Source organism: Ictidomys tridecemlineatus, chromosome 16, assembly GCF_052094955.1.
Source record: "Ictidomys tridecemlineatus isolate mIctTri1 chromosome 16, mIctTri1.hap1, whole genome shotgun sequence".
Classification (NCBI taxonomy): Eukaryota; Metazoa; Chordata; class Mammalia; order Rodentia; family Sciuridae; genus Ictidomys; species Ictidomys tridecemlineatus.
In genome coordinates this window covers 11,559,547-11,578,051 of record NC_135492.1, presented here as the reverse complement: position 1 = coordinate 11,578,051, position 18,505 = coordinate 11,559,547, and the positions used below count along the sequence as shown (strand labels likewise).

The 18,505-nt window shown below is 36.2% G+C and overlaps 1 long non-coding RNA gene and 1 pseudogene across 1 annotated transcript; both read left to right on the top strand.

Moving 5' to 3' along the window:
* Nucleotides 1-2,561: 2,561 nt before the first annotated feature.
* On the top strand, nucleotides 2,562-17,646 carry LOC144371330 (uncharacterized). The gene is made up of 3 exons (XR_013431416.1): nucleotides 2,562-2,632; nucleotides 15,569-15,638; nucleotides 17,065-17,646. It is a non-coding gene; the product is annotated as an uncharacterized LOC144371330 (long non-coding RNA).
* Nucleotides 4,676-5,647, top strand: LOC144371329 (glyceraldehyde-3-phosphate dehydrogenase pseudogene; annotated as a pseudogene).
* Nucleotides 17,647-18,505: the final 859 nt, after the last annotated feature.

Genomic DNA, 18,505 nt, shown 5'->3' with positions numbered 1-18,505 from the left:
AACTGATACCACACAGTGCTCTGTGTTGTCAGTCGTTTAGTCACAGGCATTCAGCACATTACATAAAGTATTCACAGTTTTTCATAGAAGAGGCTTCGGGTTAGATTATTTTGCTGAGTGGACTAATGTAAGTGCTGAGCACATTTGAGGTAGGGTGGGCTGAGCTGTGGGGTTTGGTGTGTTAGGTCTGTTCAAGGCACTTTTTTACGTATAAGATATTTTCAGTTTGTGATGGGTTTATAGGAATGTAATCCCTTTGTAAGTCCAGGAGCATCTGTAACTGTAAAAAGTTACTGTACTGACCTAGAACACAGAATTAGCATGAAAATGAGGAAAGTGAGTTGCTCCATGTTCTCTAGTAGTTCAGCACCTCTGCTGTGTTTTTGTACCACACTCTTTTATGTTTTTCCTTCCACAGCAAGTGAACTTCACAACCTCTTGCAGCCATTTCTGCTGAGGAGAGTGAAAGCATCGGTAGCTAAAGAACTTCCCAAGAAGACAGAAGTAGTGATATACCATGGCATGTCAGCATTGCAGAAAAAATACTACAAGGCTATTTTGATAAAAGACCTAGGTATTCAGAGGGCACTTGGTCCATTAAAAAACTAAATGGGGATGTGATTTTTTGTGCAGAGAAATATTTTATGATTACACTCACTTTGTGTAGCAAGAATATAAGGTAATGTATTCTGAATGATACGCCAATCACCTGACATGGAACAATAGCAGTGTTAAGTGTAGCTCAGACTTGGTTGTTGCATGATGGAATTTCCCTTTTTCCTCTTGCGTGGTTTTTCTTATGCCTGCAATATAGCAAACACTTTTAAGTGTCTACTCATGATTTTTATCCTCTATTTGTTTTTTCTCCCCTCTTAAAACCACAATGGTAGTTATAGAAGAAATTTTGAAGTTTACAATTGTTTTAACAAAGCACTGCTAAGTTTACCTTGTAGATTTCCTTCTAAAAACAAAGTGAGGAGTAAGAAAATCCCATATAAATATGATTTTAATTCTTAGTGCAATTCATTGCCATTTGGGAGGTTAGTATAAATTTGAGGGAAATACTATGAAATGAGTAAGGTTATGTTTGTGTTTTGTTTGTGTTTTGATTTGTTAGTCCCTTTTCATATCTATCTTTAAAATTTCAGATGCATTTGAAAATGAGATGGCAAGAAAAGTTAAACTTCAGAATATCTTATCCCAGCTTTGAAAGTGCGTGGATCACCCGTATTTGTTTGATGAGGAGCCAATGTCCTGTTTCCCCCCCATTATTTTTCATTAGTAGTTCTGTAATCAAAATCATAGCTGGACTCTTCAACAGAACTGCTGCATTTATGTGTCTACTCTGATCCTTCTCATTTTCTCTATATTGATGATATCTAGTGTTAATCATACTGAAGATTTCTTCACATGTCCCGTAATATCCCTTAAGCTGATTTCCTTTTTCTCTCTTAATGCAGGATCTATTGCATTTGCCTTGACTCTACTTTTCTAAAATCTAGAAATGTTTCTAAGCTTTTTTGGAGGGCAGGTAGCTTTTCTTTCTTTCATGATAGTAACAGTTGTGGAGAGGAAAACTGGCAGCTTTACAGAATGGTCATAATGGGGATTCATCTAACCCTTCTTCAGGATTGGATTTCCTTTTGTCTTGAGCCCCTTGGTCACTACGCCCAGTTCCTTGTGTTCTCTGTGATGCCCAGGCATTGTCATTTCACACTTCATTAACCTCTCAGATCCCTTGACACAGCAGATGGCTTTCTCCTTGGGACGCTCTTCACTCAGCTTCTGGGGTAGCAGTTTTTTCTGCCTTTCTTCCTGCCTGCATGCTCCTGCTCTGTGTCCTTTGCTCTCTCCTTTCATCCTAGTGCCTTCTGTACATGTCCCTCTAAGTACTGCTCTTGTTGCCACAAATTTATGTGTAGTATTTCATTTTCATTCCCATTGGGGTTTTTGGATGCACTCTGATGGGCGATTCTCTGGTCCTGGGATTCCCTAGTGTAGAAAGATTGCAAAAGGTCTGCTGTACTTGTTTTAAGGAGTCTATGCCAAGTACCATTAGGAGCTGTTTAAAAGTTTAACAGAACTTTAATCAAGTGCACATTAGAACTTTTTTTAAGGGAGAAGGGGCATTAGGAACATAGATTTTGAAGGACATCTTCCAGAATATTCTGACTGCTGCCTGTACCTTGAGAATCACTTTTATACACACCTAAGCCTATTTCTTGATTTCTTATCTAGAGTGAGAGCCTTAGAATTTCCTTTGTGGATCTTCTTGATCTCTGGCATCTTCCTTTCCCTCAGTTTCGTAAAGAGTGAGTTTGTTTCTTAGATAAATATTTATTAGACTTTTTGGATGTGCCAGGCTCTGCAGTTGATATTAAGCAAATAATTAGAAAATGCCTCAAATAGGTGAGACTGGAGGGCCTACTGCATTAGAAAGAGCTTGGGCTCTCTCTGTTTACCTATTTGGTTTTCTACTCAAGAATTTTGCCCTGACTCAGGGCACATGATTAGGATTGGGCTCTCTGCTTTCAGGTGTGGAGCCAGAGCCTTTTAAAGTTGGAGACCACCTGATTGAGGCTAGTGGGAAACTTCACCTGCTGGATAAGCTTCTGGCATTCCTGCATTCCAGGTAGGAATAGGTTGACATGTACTGCTCTCAGGGAGTGACTGGTTCAAACCTGAGTAATGAAGAACTTACTGATTCTTGAGACTGATTCAAGTTCCCTTTTTTAGAAGCCTGGAATTCAGGGTCAAATTTCTCTGCAACTGTACACCCACCCCATTCCATCTCATCCAACCCCACTCCTCCACTTTTATCCTTTCTTTCCTGAATTTCTACAGCATTTAGGATCCCAGTCCAGGACTTGGCAAGCCCTACCTTACTCTGCTACCTTGTTATCAGTGTATGGTCACCTCATCAGTCCAACTATGTTGGTTGCATCCACAAGGACGAGTCAACATTGAGCATGGTTCCCAGCTAGAATCAAAGCCAGCCTTGTCAAACCAACATCCAAGACACATTTTCAGGTGGAGTCTGCTTACTAAGAAGGCTACGCCATAAATGTAGTTACCTGACATACTAAGTCTTGGGAGGTGGGGGTTTGGGGGAACTACCAACCAGGATCATCCAGCAATGCTATACTTCAGAATCAAAGAAATAAGACTTTCTCAGAACTGAGATAATTAAGACCAGCCGTACAAAAGATACTTAAGGGAGTCTTGTGCCCAGAAGTCAAAGAAAATTACTGTCATGAAAGTAAATCCTACTAGAAGAGTAAATACACAAAAGAAAAACATTTTTATCAGTAAAGTAAGCCATAAAATCACAAAGATAAACGAGAGAAAGTAAAGAGCAAATAATATTCAAAACAACTAACAGGAATAAGCCTTTACCTATCAATGACCTTGAATGGAAACAATTAAAAGATAGCTGGACTGAATAAATGAAAAAGCAAGATCCAATAACATGCTTCCTACAAAGAATTCACAACTAAAAACATAAAATGAAAGAATGAAAAATGATATTCCAAGCAAAGGGAAACCTAAAGCTAGTAGAAGCAGTAGCTACATTTACATGTGATGAAATAGACTTTAAGATAAAAACTGTAAAGACAAAGTCACTAATAAAAGGATTCAATAAGAAATGTGATAAATTTATGTATACCTAACATCAGAACAACCAGTTTTATAAAATAGCCACTATTAGACCTAAAGGGAGTGAGACTAATACCATAACAGAGGGGAATTTCAATACCCCACTTTCGTCAGTGGACAATTCATCCAGCCCCTCCACCAAAAAATGAACAAACATCAGAGTTAAACTAAATGTCAGAACATTCCATTCAACAGCTGCAAAGTACACATTCTTTTCATCAATTCATGGAGTTTTCTCTAGAATACACAATATATTAAGCCCCAAAATAATTCTAAATAAAAATTTTAAATGAAATTATATTCTGTATCCTTTCTGATTACCATGGGGAAAAAACTAGAGTCAGCAACAAAATTAATTTAGACATGAACACTGAACAACATACACTTGAATCAATAGTGGTTTGTCAAGGATAAAGAAAGAGAAACATTAAAATTTCTGGAAACAAAATGAAAACAACATGCCAAAACTGACGGTATACAACAAAACCAGTATCCAGAGGGAACTTGATAGCAATAGTGCCTACATTAAAAAAGTTTTTTAAAAATTTCAACTAACCTTAAAATGCATCTCAATGATCTAGAAAAGCAAGAACAAACCAACCTCCAAATTAGAAGGAATGAAAGATCAGAGCAGAAATAAATGCAAAAGAGACTAAAAGGGCAATACAAAAGATCAATAAAATGAAGAGGTCATATTTTAAGAAGGTGAACAGAAGCAACAAACCTTTAGCTGAACTAACTAAGAAAAAAAATAAGACCCAAATATAATTAGACATTAAGCAAAAGAAGACATTAGCACAGAAATACAAAGGATCATTATGAGATTCTGATAAAAATAAATACGATATGCTAACATTTATAAATCTAATCTAGAAGAAATGGACAAATTTCTAGACACACATAACCTATCAAAATAAATCTGAGAACTCCACTTCTGGTTCACCGACAGCCACATCTTCTCCTCTTGTGCACATCCTCTTGTCTCTTGCGGTGCCAGCCATGCCGTCCCTAAGACACGATGGTGAGAGTCAGAGTGAATGTATTTGGCCACATTGGGTGCCTGGTCACCAGGGCTGCTTTCAAGTCTGGCGAAGTGGATATTGTTGCTATCAATGACCCCTTCATTGACCTCAACTACATCGTCTGTGTGTTCCAGTGTGTTTCCACCCGTGGTAAATTCAATGGCACAGTCAAGGCTGAATACAGGAAGCTTGTTATCAATGGAAAGTCCATTTCCAGAAGGAAGATCCTGCTAACATCAGATAGGGTGATGCTGGTGCTGAACCTATTTGGGAGTCCACTGATGTCTTCACCAGCATGGGGAAAGCTGGGACTAATTTCAAGGGTGGTGCTGAAAGGGTCATCTCTGCCTCTTCTGCTGATGCCTCCATGTTTGTGATGACCATGAATCATGAGATGTATGACAACTCCCCCAAGATCATCAGCAATGCCTCCTGTAGCACCCACCAACTGCTTAATCCCCTGGCCAAGGTCATCCATGACAACTCCAGCATTGTGGAAAGACTCAAGACCACAGTACTTGTCATCACTACTAATCAGAAGACTGTAGATGGCCCCTCTGGGAAACTCTGGCATGATGATGTTGGAGCTGCCCAGAATATCCTCTCTGCATCCACTGGTGCTGCTAAGGCTGTAGGCAAGGTCATCCCTTAACTAAATGGGAAGCTTACTGGCATGGCTTTTCGTGTGCCTACCCCAGTGTGTCAGTTGTGGATCTGACCTGTTGCCTGAAGAAAGCTGCAAGATTTGATTACATCAGGAAGGTGGTAAAGTAAGCATTAGAGGGCCCCTCAAGGACCTGGTTGTCTCCTATGACTTTAACAGTGATATCCACTCTGCCACCTTCAGTGCTGGGGCTGGCATGGCCCTCAGTGATCACTTTGTCAAGCTTATTTCCTGGTATGACCATGAATTTGTCTACAGTAACAGGGTGGTGGATCTGATGGTCCACATGGCCTCCGAGGAGTAAGAGCCCCTGGACCACCTGCCCCAGCAAGAACACAGAGAAAGAAAGAGGCCCTCGGCTGTGGGGAGTCCCTTGTTCCTAACTCAGTCCCTCAGCAAGAATCTCCCCTCTTCCCAATTTCCATCCCAGACACCCTGAAAAAGGGGGGAAGTTTAAGGAGCCCTACTTTCACCACCAATAAAGTCTACTGCACCTCCCAAAATTAAAAAAAAATGAGGACATAAAAAACCTGAATAGGCCAATAACAAATAATGAGATTGAATCAGTACTGAAAAGTCTCCCAACAAAGAAACCTCAGGACTGGATGGCTTTATGATTGAATTTTGACAAACTTTTAAAAAAGAACTATAACCAATTCTCAGATTTTTCCATATGATTGGAAGGGAGGAAACATTTCCAAATTCTAGGAGGCCAGCATCATCCTTTTTTCAACAACAAATAAGGACACAACAAGAAGAAAGAAAGTTGTATAGACCAATATCCCTGATGAACAAGGTTCAGACAACCTCAACAGAGTACTAGCAAAGAAGATTTAACAGCACATCAAAAAGATTATTTCCCCTGATCAAGGAGGTTTTATCCCAAGGGTGCAAGGATGGTGTACATGTGCAAGTCAATAAGCAATCTATTATGTCAACAAAAGAAAGAATAAAAGCCATGTTATCTCAGTAGATGCAAAAAATAAGATTCAATATTCTTTCATGATAAAAGCCCTGATCAAATTAGGTATAGAAAGATTATAACTCAGCATAATAAAGGCTATCCACAACAAACCCTCCGCCTGCATCACAGTGAACCTGGGAAAGATGAGTACAAGTCCTGTGTCAGGAACAAGACAGGGAGAGGGAGGGGGAGTGTGGCATGTGGAATACGACGGAGGCTGGTGTGGCTGTGGAGGCTTTCAGGAGATGTGTTCTAACCAGGCCTCTCCTACTTTCCCTTGGGTTCATGACTGCTTGCCATCTCCCTACAGAAATTGGACACAAGAGCCTGTAGGTTCAAGGGATAAAGTCTGGGCAGGACAACACATTTTGGGGCAAACAGACTAGGAAAGAAAGCTCAGGTAGCTGCTTCTCTTCCCTTCCCCTTAAGTCCCTAGGACTGACAAATCAAGGAATTGACACCTCCCAACGTTGTTTCTCTATTTGAAAATTCAAAAGTAAAGTTCAGGAATGGCTAGGTGGTGAGATTTTTTTAAGGGGTGGATGACCAGATGTGAGATGTCTGAGGTTACCTGCTGTAGGATTCACCTCCCACCTCTATTAAATAAAGTTCACTGGTGCTGAGAATCTGGACATCTACCCTTTCCCAATACATATTACCAGTTAGACTAGTCAAACATCTTGGGGAATATTGCATATAACAGGACATCTGAGAATTAAAATATCTTTTTTTTTTTAGAGGGAGAGAGAGAACTATTTTTAATATTTATTTTTCAGTATTTGGCGGACACAGCATCTTTGTCTGTATGTGGTGGTGAGGATCGAACCCGGGCCGAACGCATGCCAGGCGAGCGCACTACCACTTGAGCCACATCCCCAGCCCTTAAAATATCTTAATAGAAAAAATTAACAGAAAAGAAACAACTTTACAATTAAAGTACAGTAAATTCCTTTGGATAATTAACAATATGATTTTTTAAATAACCAGATAAAAATGTCATTATGAAAAAAAGATAAGTAGTGAAATCTATAGGGCAGAATGTGTTAGAGATTTTTAAAAATATAGATCATCCCAGAAGGAAATAAAAAAAAGAAAGAAATTATAAAAGGAAAAATATATACGTATGTAGGAGACAACATCTAAGAAATACAATAAAGATAAAATTTTTGAAGACTAGTGGAGACAATTTTCTTATAATCAAAGCAGAATCCTTTTAAACAAAAACTGTACAAAGGGAAAACAATTTTGTGAGTATTGTAGGGCTGAGCAAATGAGAAATATTTGATATTGATAAAAAGAGGGGTTCCCACTAGGAGAAGATACAAATATGGATTGGGGAAGTCAAGAAAGAACCCTGCAGCATCAGATTGGGATTAAAAGTATCAGTATGAACTCATAATTTTTATATATGATATATACACATATAATTTCAAATTATATATATGAAATTGAAACATTAAAATAGAAAATTGCAACAGTTTTTCAATTCTCTCTATCCTGAGAAATGATGATCTAGAAATGATGACCTTTGGCAAGATAACTTGTGCTAAGATAATTGAGAAATAAGTTTCTTTGCTGTTCCTTTTCAGACTTCCAACAACTAGTTTTAATACCCACTAAGATTAGTGCTCAATTAAACTATTAAATAAGTAAACAGAGCTCAGATCTTGTTCTCTAAATATTTCCTACTAAAAGCACACAGGCACCAATTCAAAAGGGCTCATACTGGCCAAAATCTGAATTTGAGCATCTAAATATATGATGGTATTAGTAGATTATAATTCACTAAATAAAATATCTTAAATTCATATCAGTGAAAATTAGGTATAAAGAAAGGTAAATTCTTCCAGTAAATGTAGACAGAATAATAGAAAAAAATCACTATTTTGCAAAAATCATAGAAATAATTAAGTATTAATTATTCTAACCTTTTTGGAAAGCCATCTGACAATATTAATTGAAATTTAAAGTACATCTACCTTTTTACCATTTTCCAATCTTGACAATGTCCCTTAGACATAAAGACACAAACATATAAAAGGGCATGCTTAAACTGAATATGACTGACCATACTATTTGTTTATAGCTGGCATGTATTCTAGGTAAGCTAGCAAAATGTTTGGTTAGGTTCCATGTCATGCTGGTGGCTATTGTTTTAATATTACTTAAGTATGTAATGGTTACATGCGTAACTGTAAGGTTAGAATTTGCACTAAAAAACAAACAAACAAAAAAAAAAACTGGGGCTGGGGATGTGGCATGCACAGGGTGCTGGTTTCGATCCTCAGCACCTCATAAAATAAAATAAACTTGTAGACAAGTTAAACATCCATTAGCAAAGGACAAATAGTCAAACAAATGATACAACCATATTGTAAAATATTTAAAGTTGTATTATCATTGATTAAAAAAACAAGATAAAATTGTAGCAGAACTACTGTTTGCCAATTCCCTTTTACCATGTAACAAAATGGTGGTTTTTATTGTTGTATTTATCTAAAATGTATCCAGTTAAACAGTAACACAATGTTAACTGTAGTGTTTACAGTTAGAAGTGACCATGTCACCTCCGGCTTGGTGGCGCACCTATAATCCCAGGTATTAAGGAGGCTGAGGCAGGAGGATTGCAAGTTTGAGGTCAGTCTCCACAATTTAGTGAGGCCCTAAGCAACTTAGCAAGACCCTGTCTCAACAACTAAAAAGGGCTGGGGATGTGGCTTAATGGTTAAGCACCCCTGGGTTTAATCCCCAGTACGCCCCCCCAAAAGTGACCACGTCACTAGTTATGACTGATTGATAGTGTAAGTGAAAGTTGATTTTATGAGAAATTGCTCCAAACTTATGAGGCTTCTTGTGTTTCTGGTCATAGGAGTAACTAACTGAGTCCAGGATTTTGCTATTATTTTTGACAATTAGAAAAATAGACTACATTTAGAAAAGTTTTGAGGCATTTAATAATAGGAAGCTCCAAGCCATGGTCCCTGAAAGAAAAGAAATTAACAAAGAAAACCTTTACCACATTCAGGCCTTCTTCCAGTAGACAATTTCTGGACCATTGCACAGGGAGGATCTCCCCCCCCCCACACACACACACCAAAAAAAAATAGAGGAAAAAAACAGGAAATTGCCAAGTTAAGGAAAGAAAAACAAAGTTCAAGGAAACTTGAGTTTGGGTATGGAATTCCAAGAGGAAGGAGATAACACAGAATAAGACTTACAGATATATTATAGAGATCTCCGTAAATTAATAACAGTGGAATCTGAATTGCAGGATACATGTCCATGAGCCTAGGCAAGATTAGCTTCCAGGAAAAGAGTTTCCAGAAAGAAGACAATTCCTAGAGATCCCAGTAGGCTGGAAATCATGGTTCCTATCAGCCAGGGTGGAAACATGGGAAAAGCACCTTGAATACTAAAAGATGGATAGGAAAGACCCCAGAGATGCCATGCCTTGGAAGTGAGGCCAAGGTAGCCCTGGAGTCAAGCCCCTTAAACACTCTTAAAAAACAAACCTCAAAAGAAGTAAACTGAACAAATAACTACTGGTGAGAACATTGTCCAACAATACTTTTTTTAAAATACTAAAAACCCAGCAATCAGCAATGTATAATTAACATCCAGCTTCTGATAAAACATTACAGATAGGGAAGGGAAATATGACTCATAACCAGGAACAAATATCTCACAATGGAAACAGACTCAGAAATGAAAGACAAGACAGAACTGTCAGACAGGAATTAAAACAGGTGATGTAGTTATGCTCACATGTTCAAAAATGTCAACGTGAATATAATCAGTGAACAGTGGAAGTTATAGATTTGGACAAAAAACGGTAGAGATATCAAGTAAAATACTTAAATATTTTATTGGGTGTGATTAATAGAAGTTCAGAGACTAGAAAAAACAGTCTTAAAATAGCAGAATTTACCTAACCTGCATTAAGAGAAAGAGAAAAAAAAGTCTTAGTGACTTGTAGGAATAATAAACTAATGAATGTTTCACAAGTAGATGAGAGAGATTAGGGCAGAAAAATATTTGAAAAATAATGGCTCAACATTTTTTTAACATTTGAATGCTCCAAACAGAATAAAAAATCTCAATGAACCTTGAGCAGAAGACACACATACACACACAAATGACACCACTCCAGAATTAAGTTATTCATAACCAGAAAAGTGATCAACTTGAAAAATATATAAATGATAATATTTTGAATGTAGCATGTTAAATAAAAAAGTAAAATTATATCTGTTTCTTTTTAGATTTTTAATGTGTAGCTATTAGAAAAATCTCAGATTACATAGGTTCTCACATTTTTCCATTTGCTAGCACTGCTCCACAGCTTAAGATATGCACCTTTTCCTTATTACAGTCAAACTTTAAGGAATGGCACAACACTCCACATACACTTTGAAAGTCTTAGAGTAGTGTTTCTATTTTCTCTTCCTGTCCTTTGTGCCGTTCTTATTGTAATTTTCAGTTCTACATGTTGTAAAGCACACACTAAATTTTGAACCTAATAGTCAATTTTCCATTAAAGACCTTAAAAATTAGGGTACAGTCTTTTTTACATAGCCACTGTATTTTATTTACCTTCTTCTTCTAGCTCTCTTCATTTTTTTGTGTAGATACATATTTACAAGTGACAACATTCTCCTTTTGCCTGAAGAACTTTTTTTCAACAGTTTACACAGTGCAGATCAGATTCTGCATAATTATATCAACTGTTGTTTACCCAGATAAAAAGTATTCTTTTATTTATTCTTCCTTTTTAAAGGATAATTTCACTGGATTGAAAATTCAAGGCAGACAGTCTTTATTTCCTCTTTCCACATTTGAAAGTTGCTATAGTGTCTTTAGACTTATATAATTTCTGAGAGGACTATAAAAATGCTTATCTTTCCCCCTCTATATCTGTATAATGTCTTTTTCTGTATGGATGATATATTTTTCAAGTTGGTCACTTTTCTGGTTTTAAATAACTTAATTCTGGAGTGGTGTCATTTGTGTGTGTATGTGTGTCTTCTGCTCAAGGTTCATTGAGATTCTTTATTCTGTTTGGAGCATTCAAATGTTAAAAAAATGTTGAGCCATTATTTTTCAAATATTTTTCTGCCCTAATCTCTCTCATCTACTTGTGAAACATCCATTGGTTTATTATTCCTACAAGTCACTAAGACTTTTTTTTTTCTCTTTCTCTTAATGCAGGTTAGGTAAATTCTGCTATTTTAAGACTGTTTTTTCTAGTCTCTGAACTTCTATTAATCACATCCAATAAAATATTTGTTTTTTATGGATTGGCTAGCTTCACTTAGCATAATCTGCTCTAGTGCCATCCATTTCCCTGCAAATTCCATGATTTTGTCATTCTTTAGTACTGCGTAATACTCCATGGTGTATAAATGCCACAATTTTTTTAACCATTCATCTATTGAAGGGCATCTGGGTTGGTTCCACAGTCTAGCTATTATGAATTATGCTGCTATGAACATCGATGTGGCAGTATTCCTGTAGTACACTCTTTTAAGGTCTTCAGGGAATAGTCCGAGAAGGGCAATAGCTGGGTCAAATGGTGGTTCTATTCCTAGCTTTCCCAGGAATCTCCATACTGCTTTCCAAATTGGCCGGACCAATTTGCAGACTCACCAATGTACAAGAGTACCCTTTTCCACACATCCTCACCAGCACTTGTTGTTGTTTGACTTCAGAATGGCTGACAATCTTACTGGAGTGAGATGATATCTTAGGGTGGTTTTGATTTGCATTTCTCTGACTGCTAGCGATGGTGAGCATTTTTTCATGTACTTGTTGATTGATTGTATGTCCTCCTCTGAGAAGTGTCTGTTCAGGTCCTTGGCCCATTTGTTGATTGGGTTATTTGTTATCTTATTGTCTATTTGTTTGAGTTCTTTGTATACTCTGGATATTAGGTCTCTATCTGAAGTGTGAGGAGTAAAAATTTGTTCCCATGATGTAGGCTCCCTATTTACCTCTCTTATTGTTTCTCTTGCTGAGAAAAAACTTTGTAGTTTAAGTAAGTCCCATTTGTTGATTCTTGTTATTAACTCTTGTGCTATGGATGTCCTATTAAGGAATTTGGAACCCGACCCCACAATATGCAGATCGGAGCCAACTTTTGCTTCTATCAGATGCAAAGTCTCTGATTTGATATCAAGCTCCTTGATCCATTTTGAGTTAACTTTTGTGCATGGCGAGAGGAGGGGATTTCAGATTCTTTTTGTTGCATATGGATTTCCAATTTTCCCAGCACCATTTGTTGAAGATGCTATCTTTCCTCCATTGCATGCTTTTAGCCCCTTTGTCGAATATAAGATAGTTGTAACTTTGTGGATTAGTCTCTGTGTCCTCTATTCTGTACCATTGGTCCACCCGCCTGTTTTGGTACCAGTACCATGCTGTTTTTGTTACTATTGCTCTGTAATATAGTTTAAAATCTGGTATCACTATACCACCTGATTCACACTTCCTGCTTAGAATTGCTTTTGCTATTCTGGGTCTTTTATTTTTCCATATGAATTTTATGATTGCTTTATTTATTTCTACAATAAATGCCATTGGGATTTTGATTGGCATTGCATTAAACCTATAGAGAACTTTTGGTAATATTGCCATTTTGATGATGTTAGTTCTGCCTATCCATGAACAGGGTATATTTTTCCATCTTCTAAGATCTTCTGGTGTGTGTCTTGTAGCCACAGCACTGTTATTGTATGAACCACTGTAAAATGGCAAACTTAAAAATATTTTGTTGGGCTACGTATGATGGCACATGCCTGTAATCCCAGGGACTCAGGAAGCTGAGGCAATTTCAAGTCTCAAGCAAGTCTCAGCAAATTAGAAAGGCCTTAAGCTACTTAAAAAGACCATATCTCAAAATTAAAAAAAAAAAAAAAACTGTAGCCAGGGATAAAGTGCCCCTGGGATCAACTCCCAGTACCAAAACCCAGCCCAATTCTTTTATTGGTCAACAACTCAGTGTGTGAAACTCTTCCTTTACATCCCTAGAAAGAACAGCTAGATCTTGACCTCCAATGTTTACTTTGTCACAGCCAAAGCTTCTGAGTAACCTTTATTTAAACTGCAACAATTATAATTCAAGCTGGGAGTGGTACAGCCAGTGTTCTAACACAGTCCTTGGCAAACTAAATAGATAGATAGATAGACAGACAGATAGATAGATGGATAATTACATCTTTTTTCCCATGCATTTCTCTTTAATTTTCTGACGAACTTACAAGGTAAAAAGTAAAATTTTTCCCATTTTATAGAGGATGAAATTATGTTACAAAAAATGAGTAATGAATTTGTTATCTCAAACCATGTGGATTTTACATCTTTAATGATAATTTTTTCCTAAATTGCTTAAATTGCTGAATTGTGCAGCAGTCATGTCGTAATCAGAAAATTACTGCCAAATAATTGTTAAAGTTGTAAGATATAAAGTAGATACTAAATACAGACACTTTAATATTTTGTTGAAGCAATTGCCTGTATAATTAAACATTTTCAAAAGGTGTAATTTTTTTAAAATTGTCTCATTTTGGAAAAATGTATGTGAAGTTTTAAAAGCTATTCATAATGAATTTTAATATTTTAAAGATGTATATTTTTTGCATTTATATGACCAGTTATATATAATTACAACTAATCCTATAAGAGAAGTATAAGAAAGATAGTATGTGTCTAGGAAGTGAAGTATAAAAAACTCAAGACATGGTAGAGAAAAGGGATGAATAGCCATCTGTAGAGGAACATGCCTATAATCCTGGCATCTTGGGAGTCTAAGGCAAGAGGATCACAATTAAGGCCAGCCCCAACAACTTGGTGAGGACTGAGAAACTTAATGAGACCTCATCTCAAAAGTTAAGAGCTGGGGATGTAGCTCAGTAGTAAAGGAAGCTATCAATCCCCAATACAACAAAGAGGTGGGGAATAAATGGAATAGGAAGGTTTGATGTCTTTAAAACTGAACCCTCACCTCTTAAAACTAACCCTCAGTCCTTTAAGAAAATACATCATGTGAAAACACAGTAGCATCCTGTAAGTGCTAATAGAACTCAACATTCTTGGATTTGGGTTTTGTTTGTTATGGGGGCCGGGTACCAGGAATTGGAACCCATAGGCACTTAACCCCTGAGCCACATCCACAACACTTTTCATTCTTTTAAATTTTGAGATAGTTTCTCTCTCACTAAGTTGATCAGGACCTCAGAGTTGCTGCCATTGGCCTCAAGTATGAATTATAGCTGTATGCCACAACACCCAGCTAAAACTCGACATTCTGAAAGTCATTTTTAAATAACCACAAACTGTCAAAAATGGACAGAATCAACTTTTTTTAGAATCTGAAATTTAATCCAAAACTTTTAGTAACCAAGAGACTAATGAAGAAAAGGGCAGCTAATTTTTTATATCGAGGGAAATCTTTTTAGGCACTGATGACCACTAAAATAATGGAATACAGACTTCAGTGACTACACCAAACAAGAAATTCAGCCTTTGAGAAGAAATTGGTACAACTTACTAAACAATTACTGTGGTCCTCAGAGATAAACAACAACAAACTCCGAGGCAGGGGAGAATCTGATTATTACAGTTAACAAATTTACAAAGTTCAGATACCCAATTAAAAAAAAAATACAAGGCATGCACACAAAAAAGGAAAGTGTCTCATTCAAAGGAGAAAGATATATTGACAGAAATATTCTCTGAGGATTCCAGATATTGAAGTTAGACAACAGTCTAATAGACTCAAAAAGCTTAAGAAAAGTCTGAATAAATAAATAACTAAAGGAAACCAGGAGAATGATGATTGACCAAAATAAGAATACAAATAAAGAACTTGTATAACCTACTAGAAATTTTGGGACTATAAGTGATTTTATGACATACTAGAACTAGACCTACCAATCATGCGTGGGTAATACACACCTGTAATTCTAGCTACTCAGGTACTCAAGAGACAAGAAGATCACAAGTGTGAGGCCAACCTGGGCAACTCAGACCCTATCTCAAAATTAACATTTTAAAAAGGGCCATGGAAGTAGCTCACTGGTAGAGCACTTTCTTAGCATGCACAGGATACTGGATTCAATCTCCAGTACCAAAAACCAAAGGTATATACTAAAAATTTTTTTTAAAGAGAGGGAGGGAGGGAGGGAGGGAGAGAGAGAGAGAGAGAGAGAGAGAGAGAGAGAGAGAGAGAGAGAGAGAGTGAGTTTTAATATTTATTTATTTTAGTTTTTGGCGGACACAACATCTTTGTTTGTATGTGGTGCTGAGGATTGAACCCGGGCCGCACGCATGCCAGGTGAGTGTGCTACCACTTGAACCACATCCCCAGCCCCTATACTAAAACTTTTTAAGGACATACTCTTAACCCTCCTTGCAGCATGTTCAAGTAAGTAAAAAGAGAAAGAGCATTTAGAAGCTCTGTGATGGAATTAGACACGTAATGAAAGTTGATGTTAATAATATCTAATATAAAACATCTATTAGAAAAGATGTCAGAGAAGTTGGGCTTCTGTTGACTTACTTTTCATTGGCTGATTTGTCTTGGAACAAGCACTGAACATCTCACTCATAGTAAGCTGTTCTGTGAAACAGATTATCTGTTCTATGAACAAATGAAAAGCCAGTAAAAATGTACAGAACAGATAAAACTGTCAATGCACTATATTGGCTGGTTTCTTATTAAAACTTTTTAATCAGGAAAGAGAAAACTGTTTTGAAAAACTGTTGTACTAAAGTCACAGGAAATTGGAGTCTATTTAATTGGCTAATTTGAAAGAAAGACCCAAATAACCAAAATTATAGTACAAATTTGAAACTCATTTGTGATCAGTTTTCTTACTCATTCCTAACAAACTGAACCACATTTCTTTTTCTTTATGCTCTGCTATAAGTTAACAGTAAAAGCCAAAGAAACAGCATCAAACATACTCAGATTTTGATTGCTTTGTTGATTCTTTCTAGTTACCAGTCTAAAAAGTCCATCTTTACAAAATTTAGGATCCAATTATCAGGTTTTCCAAAGGGTTTCTGAAGATCTTTTTGTTGTTGTTGTTTGTTTTTTATCAATTAAAAATATTTTCTTTACCAAGTCACTTTTAATGAAGATTTTCAATGGAAAGTGTGGTGTTCTGCCTTGAAATCCATTTGAAACTTGGGAAAAATTAAATCTAGTTAAAAATTAAATCTCTGGTTAAAATTAAATCTCTATTGGTTTCAGACTATAGCTTTTCTTTGCCCTATATCATTAGATTTATATTACACAACTTTTCTTTTGGAAATAGGTACAGAATTTTCACAGCTGTATTCAGGTAACTAAAGACTTTGTGTCCCCAGAACATTTTGTACAGTCATTTCACTTAACACTGGAACTGAGACTTTTGAAAGAAGAAATCAATTATGATTATAGGCTCCAGGTAAAAAATGAATGTTCAGTCCTTTTATATTCAGAAATTAAAATATATGCATAATAATTTAGGCAGTCATTTTCTGATTTGTCACAACAAGCTAACTGAAGGTTAATATTAATGTATATTTAATTGTATGAATTTTAATGGCCCTTATTATAACTTTTGGCTTAGAAACACTTTTAGATTTTGACATTTTTGTTATTGAATTTGGCTTTCCTAAGTCCCCATTAAAATTATTAATATTTTAACATGGTAGTTGTCATTTGTCAGTTTCTCTCCAGCTTAAGTGATGAGAAATGTCAATATCTCTTTCAGGTCAAAAATATCTTGTATCATGCAGTCATACAAATGGTGAGAGCTTTGAAGGTACATGAAGATGAAGTAGAAGATATGGAAGAAAATTAAGTGTGTCCTGTTGGATAATTTTAGATCGTAGAACTGGTATTACCTCCCCTTGAATGATGACACATATACACACTGATTTAAGCTTCAAAAAACCTTCAGTGCCAAGAAATTCTGTTCGTAGTGATTACTAGTTACTGACACCACAGCAGTATACCATATGTCACAGCTCCTGTGGTTCAATGTCATAGAACAAGGTAAATTTTAAAACAGCAATTCTGAGCTGTTTCTGTATCATAGTGTATATGATGTTTGTGAAAATGTCAGATTTAAAATGATGTATTTATGTTTGGTAAAAAATTCTATGCTATATTGTTGATCAAGTGTAAATGTGCCCTTGTACAGTTTAATAAGATAACTGATATTTTTCACTACATTGAGACAGTTACTGTGAGAATAGGACACAAACACCAGCTATTGCCTGCATTTGGGAAATTTCTGAATCGCTCAGCAGGCATGTCATAATCAGAAAATTACTGCCAAATAATTGTCAAATTTGTAAGATATAAAGTATATACTAAATATAGACACTTCAATATTTTGTTGAAGCTATTGACTGTATAATTAAACATTTTCAAAAGGTGTAATTTATTTAAAATTGTCTCATTTTGATAAAAATTTTGTGAAGTTTAAAAGCTAAATATTAAACTTAATATACTATATAAATATATACATATATACATTTAATGATATAGTTTTTTAAAACATTAGCTTGCTTTTGTTAAAGTGCAAGTGTTACATATGGCTTTGTACATTAAAGTTAAAAGGGGTTTTACATTTTCCATTAAGAAGACTTTGTCAGAAATTGAGTTACTTAGTTCATCCTCTTTTGACATACATACTACTGGGACTGAAAAGAGCTTGCAGTTGAGAGTTTGGATATGCATAATAAAAAATTGTGTGGCCCCAGTAAGTAGCATTAATTTAGAATCTTGATTTTAATAGCTGATGACTACTATCAGCTGTCTAATTTGAGGTGTGTATAGGCCTAACTATGCAAAATATTATTAAAAAACAGTTCCAGGTGCAGTGGTGCACATTTGTAATCATAGTGACTTGGAAGGATAACTAGTTCAAGGCCAGTCTCAGCAACTTAGCAAGGCCCTGTCTCAAAATTAAAAGGCTTTCGGATATGGATGAAAGGGTGAGTGGCCCTGGGTTTAATCCCCTGTAGAAGAAAGGGGGTGGGGTGGGGTGGGGAGGGATTCTGATAGCTCAAGTTCTGGGTATTTTCCTGATTGTTTGTTTTCTTTTGTTTGTTTGTGTGGGCGTTTTTTTTTTTTTTTTTTTTTTTTTGTCTACCATTTTTAACTCCACGTAGACTATTTTGTCACTGTCTACCCCAAAGTTCAGC